Here is a 6,835-nt window from a genome sequence, read left to right on the forward strand (position 1 = left end):
TCCCTTTGTCAAGGTCAAGCCCTGATTCCCCATTATATAAGCCATGGCCTTCAGCAGTACACCAGTGCTCATTGGCTGAACCCAAGTGGTACAGATGATAATACAACAACATACCCTGATGGGATGTATGTTAGTGACTGACTGATAATGTGTGAATAACTTGTGTATATGAGATGAAGAATACTATGTACATGTATATATTGTTGGCATCAGTTTCAAGGCAGCAGAATAAAAGTGCATACTGTTGAGGACCTGTCACTAGAGGTTCACTTTCATGCTTTGTATATAGCATCTAACTTATATCATGTCATGTTCTACATTTCATGCTTTGTACTGTTTATATCTACAGCATTATGTACATGGAGGTTTCTGCAATATATGTCAGCTTAGAGGAATACCACCAGATTTTTTCCTCTTTTTTTAAAGCTTTTTTTTTTGCATAAGACATTAAAGCTTTCAGAATACATTGAGTGGTTGCTTTTGAGGCAGGGTGCGTGTTTGGTATGATTTGGAACTAAGGAAGGATAACAATATATGGATGAACAACATTATTGCTGTGAGAGTGACGTTTCGGTGTAGGTACTAACACCGTTATCAAGCAAGTGATAAGTTGACTTGGAACTGTTTAGGAATGGGTAAGATTGTCCCATCTCAACATGGTAGTCATATTGTCCGTGTCCATCCCATGTTGTCCTTGTCCTGTCCTGACACATACATTTTTCACCAAATTTAGTTACAAGAGCTCATGTAAAGTCAACAGCTCTTCATGTCGGGTGTTAAATGTGTTAAAGGAAGCAGAACTCAAATGCTGCTTTTCAGACGTGTGTGTCTGTCTGCAGTGGTTGCAGAACTTGACGTGGCTAAGTTCGAATGGCTTCCTGTATACAGACACTCACAGGCAAACTGATGATGAAGTATAACACATGTTGGTTGTCACACAGTGTGAGTTTAGTTTTACGCTGCGCTCAGCAATATTCCAGCTATATGGTGGCAGTCTGTAAATAAACAGATCTGGACCAGACAATCCAGGGATCAACAGCATGAACATCGATCTATGCAAATTGAATACAATGACATGTGTCAACCCAGTCAGTGAGCCTGACCACCCAATCCCGTTAGTCGCCTCTTAAGGCGAGCATGGGTAAATGAAGATCAATTCTAACCTTCACACATAACATACAATACTGGTTGTCACAGGATAATCTACAAAGCTGCTTGTCTCACAGGACAACATACAATACTGTTTGTCACAGGATAATCTACAAAGCTGCTTGTCTCACAGGACAACATACAATACTGTTTGTCACAGGATAATCTACAAAGCTGCTTGTCTCACAGGACAACATACAATACTGGTTGTCACAGGATAATCTACAAAGCTGCTTGTCTCACAGGACAACATACAATGCTGGTTGTCACACAGCAAAACATACAATGCTGTTTGCCACACAGGATAACATACAATAGTAGTTGTCACACAGTATAACATACCATGCTGGTTCTCACACAGGATGACATACAGTGCTGGTTGTCACATGATAACATACAAAGCTGCTTGTCACACAGGATAACATACAATAATAGTTGTCACACAGTATAACATACCATGCTGGTTCTCACACAGGATAACATACAGTGCTGGATGTCACACATGATAACATACAGTGCTGGTTGTCACACATTACATACAATGCAGGTTGTCACACATGATAACATACAGTGCTGGATGTCACACATGATAACATACAGTGCTGGTTGTCACACATAACATACAATGCTGGTTGTCACACAGGATAACATACAGTGCTGGATGTCACACATGATAACATACAGTGCTGGTTGTCACACATAACATACAATGCAGGTTGTCACACAGTATAACATACCATGCTGGTTGTCACACAGCAAAACATACAATGCTGTTTGCCACACAGGATGACATACAGTGCTGGTTGTCACATGATAACATACAATACTGGTTGTCACACATGATAACATACAATACTGGTTGTCACAGGACAACATACAAAGCTGCTTGTCTCACAGGACAACATACAATGCTGGTTGTCACACAGCAAAACATACAATGCTGTTTGCCTCACAGGATGACATACAGTGCTGGTTGTCACACAAAACATACAATGCAGGTTGTCACACATGATAACATACAATACTGGTTGTCACAGGACAACATACAAAGCTGCTTGTCTCACAGGACAACATACAATGCTGGTTGTCACACAGCAAAACATACAATGCTGTTTGCCACACAGGATGACATACAGTGCTGGTTGTCACATGATAACATACAAAGCTGCTTGTCACACAGGATAACATACAATAATAGTTGTCACACAGTATAACATACCATGCTGGTTCTCACACAGGATAACATACCATGCTGGTTCTCACACAGGATAACATACAGTGCTGGATGTCACACATGATAACATACAGTGCTGGTTGTCACACATAACATACAATGCAGGTTGTCACACATGATAACATACAATGCTGGTTGTCACACATAACATACAATGCTGGTTGTCACACAGGATAACATACAATGCTGGATGTCACACATGATAACATACAGTGCTGGTTGTCACACATAACATACAGTGCTGGTTGTCACACATAACATACAATGCTGGTTGTCACACAGGATAACATACAATGCTGGATGTCACACAAGATAACATACAATGCTGGTTGTCACACAGGATAACATACAATGCTGGATGTCACACAAGATAACATACAATGCTGGATGTCACACAAGATAACATACAATGCTGGTTGTCACACAGGATAACATACAATGCTGGTTGTCACACAGGATAACATACAATGCTGGTTGTCACACAAGATAACATACAATGCTAGATGTCACACAAGATAACATACAATGCTGGTTGTCACACAGGATAACATACAATGCTGGTTGTCACACAGGATAACATACAGTGCTGGTTGTCACACAAGATAACGTACAATGCTGGTTCTCACACAGTATAACATACAAAGCTGCTTGTCACACAAGATAACATAATGCTGGGTGTCACACAGGATAACATACAAAGCTGCTTGTCACACAGGATAACATAATGCTGGGTGTCACACAAGATAACATAATGCTGGGTGTCACACAGGATAACATACAATGCTGGTTGTCACACAGGATAACATACAGTGCTGGTTGTCACACAAGATAACGTACAATGCTGGTTCTCACACAGTATAACATACAAAGCTGCTTGTCACACAAGATAACATAATGCTGGTTGTCACACAGGATAACATACAAAGCTGCTTGTCACACAAGATAACATAATGCTGGGTGTCACACAAGATAACATAATGCTGGGTGTCACACAGGATAACAGAATGCTGGTTGTCACACAGGATAACATACAAAGCTGCTTGTCACACAAGATAACATAATGCTGGGTGTCACACAAGATAACATAATGCTGGGTGTCACACAAGATAACATAATGCTGGGTGTCACACAGGATAACAGAATGCTGGGTGTCACACAGGATAACATACAAAGCTGCTTGTCACACAAGATAACATAATGATGGGTGTCACACAAGATAACATAATGCTGGGTGTCACACAGGATAACAGAATGCTGGGTGTCACACAGGATAACATACAAAGCTGCTTGTCACACAAGATAACATAATGCTGGGTGTCACACAAGATAACATAATGCTGGTTGTCACACAGGATAACATACAAAGCTGCTTGTCACACAAGATAACATAATGCTGGGTGTCACACAAGATAACATAATGCTGGGTGTCACACAGGATAACAGAATGCTGGGTGTCACACAGGATAACATACAAAGCTGCTTGTTACACAGGATAACATACAGTGCTGGTTGTCACACAGGATAACATACGATGCTGCTTGTCACACAGGATAACATACAATGCTGCTTGTCACACAGGATAACATACAGTGCTGGTTGTCACACAAGATAACATACAATGCTGGTTCTCACACAGTATAACATACAGTGCTGGTTGTCACACAAGATAACATATAATGCTGTGTGTCACACAAGATAACATAATGCTGGTTGTCACACAGCACAACATACAAAGCTGCTTGTCACACAGGACAACATACAAAGCTGCTTGTCACACATGATAACATAATGCTGGGTGTCACACAGGATAACATACAATGCTGGTTCTCACACAGTATAACATACAGTGCTGGTTGTCACACAAGATAACATATAATGCTGTGTGTCACACAAGATAACATAATGCTGGTTGTCACACAGCACAACATACAAAGCTGCTTGTCACACAGGATAACATACAAAGCTGCTTGTCACACATGATAACATACAAAGCTGCTTGTCACACAGGATAACATATAATGCTGGGTGTCACACAAGATAACATACAATGCTGCTTGTCACACAAGATAACATACAATGCTGGTTGTCACACAGGATAACATACAATGCTGGTTGTCAGAGCATAGCATGCAACGCTGGTTGTCACATGGGATAACACAGTTCTGGTTGTCACACAGGATCACATACAATGCTGGTTGTCATACAGGATAACCTACAGTGCTGGGTGTCACACAGGGTAACATACAATTGAGGTTGTCACTCAGGATAACACACGATGCTGGTTGTCACACAATGTAACATACAAATCTGTTTCCCACACAGCGAAACATACAATGATAGTTGTCACACAGGATAACATACGATGATAGTTGTCACACACGATAACATACGATGATAGTTGTCACACACGATAACATACGATGATAGTTGTCACACAGGATAACATACAATGCTGGTTGTCACACAGGATAAAATAACTGCAGTTTTTTTCGCACGGAATACCTTGATATGTGTCACAAAGGGGAATATGCTACCCAGATTGTCGCAGAGAAGGCCTTGATATGTGTCACACAGGGTAACATGCTACACCGGTCACACGGAAGGCCTTGATATGTGTCACACAGGGTAACATGCTACACCGGTCACACGGAAGGCCTTGATATGTGTCACACAGGGTGACATGCTACACCGGTCACACGGAAGGCCTTGATATGTGTCACACAGGGTGACATGCTACACCGGTCACACGGAAGGCCTTGATATGTGTCACACAGGGTAACATGCTACACCGGTCACACGGAAGGCCTTGATATGTGTCACACAGGGTAACATGCTACACCGGTCACACGGAAGGCCTTGATATGTGTCACACAGGGTGACATGCTACACCGGTCACACGGAAGGCCTTGATATGTGTCACACAGGGTGACATGCTACACCGGTCACACGGAAGGCCTTGATATGTGTCACACAGGGTGACATGCTACACCGGTCACACGGAAGGCCTTGATATGTGTCACACAGGGTAACATGCTACACCGGTCACACGGAAGGCCTTGATATGTGTCACACAGGGTGACATGCTACACCGGTCACACGGAAGGCCTTGATATGTGTCACACAGGGTGACATGCTACACCGGTCACACGGAAGGCCTTTGATATGTGTCACACAGGGTGACATGCTACACCGGTCACACGGAAGGCCTTGATATGTGTCACACAGGGTGACATGCTACACCGGTCACACGGAAGGCCTTGATATGTGTCACACAGGGTGACATGCTACACCGGTCACACGGAAGGCCTTGATATGTGTCACACAGGGTGACATGCTACACCGGTCACACGGAAGGCCTTGATATGTGTCACACAGGGTGACATGCTACACCGGTCACACGGAAGGCCTTGATATGTGTCACACAGGGTAACATGCTACACAGGTTATCACACGGAAGCCTTTATATGTGTCACACAGGTTAACATACTACATTGGTTGTCACACGGAATGTCATATGCATCACACAGAGTAACAGGGTAACATGCTACCCAGAGTGTCACACAGAAGGCCTTGATATATGTCACACAGGGTAACATGCTACACTGGTTGTTACACGGAAGGCCTTGAGACTCGATATGTCACACATACAGATATGCATATATCTTTCTCATCAAACGTTACATATCAGGTCACATATCAGGTTCTCAGAGGGGGTGTCAAATTGTCACATATCAGGTCGACACAGGGGGTGTCAAATTGTCACATGTCGCACCCCACTCTCACATGTGACGTTTATCATGAAAGTCTGGTGGTAAAGATGGTGAGAGTCATATAAGAGTCAAACATGCAGATAGAGCTATCAAACATGCCGATAGAGCTATCAAACATGCAGATAGAGCTATCAAACATGCCGATAGACACGTGATATCAAACATACAGGTAGCCTACTCGCATGTGATATCAAACATGCAGATAGTGAGTGAGTTTAGTTTAACTCCTCTCTTAGCAATCATGGCCAGGGACACCAAAAATAGGCTTCACCCATTGAACACATGTGGGGAATCAAACCCGTGTATTCCGCGTGACGAGCGACCGCTTTAACCACTAGGCTACCCCGCCTCCCCTGCAGATAGTATCAAACCTGCAGCCAGTCACACGTGATATAAATCATGTCTACACTTTTACCCTTGTTTAAAGCAGAGTGGAACGCAGCTTCATATGAGAGAAAATACAGATAACGCAAGTTTTGGGTGAACATTACGAGAATGTGTTTGGTGCTAACAAGCAAAGGCTACTAAACAAACCAACGAATGGCGAGGGACACATCTCTGCACGGCGAATTGAAGCGGCTGAGACCACTGGGCCACCCACGTCTCTGTGTAATTCACCAGTCTGCAGTAAGTGTGTCAAAACACTGCAGTGGTGTATACGCTATAGTGACATATTGACACG

General features: G+C 42.9%; 2 long non-coding RNA genes across 2 annotated transcripts; both read left to right on the forward strand.

The window, feature by feature from the left end:
• The first annotated feature begins 1,692 nt into the window (after positions 1–1,692).
• LOC124287320 lies at positions 1,693–2,899 on the forward strand. Its single transcript, XR_006901252.1, has 2 exons — positions 1,693–2,176; positions 2,489–2,899. It is a non-coding gene; the product is annotated as an uncharacterized LOC124287320 (long non-coding RNA).
• Positions 2,900–5,731: 2,832 nt separating this feature from the next.
• LOC124287321 lies at positions 5,732–6,200 on the forward strand. The gene is made up of 3 exons (XR_006901253.1): positions 5,732–5,892; positions 5,951–6,083; positions 6,119–6,200. It is a non-coding gene; the product is annotated as an uncharacterized LOC124287321 (long non-coding RNA).
• Positions 6,201–6,835: the final 635 nt, after the last annotated feature.

The sequence above is a fragment of the Haliotis rubra genome, unplaced genomic scaffold (genome assembly GCF_003918875.1).
Source record: "Haliotis rubra isolate DU_JTF1 unplaced genomic scaffold, ASM391887v1 Scf40, whole genome shotgun sequence".
Lineage (NCBI taxonomy): Eukaryota > Metazoa > Mollusca > Gastropoda > Lepetellida > Haliotidae > Haliotis > Haliotis rubra.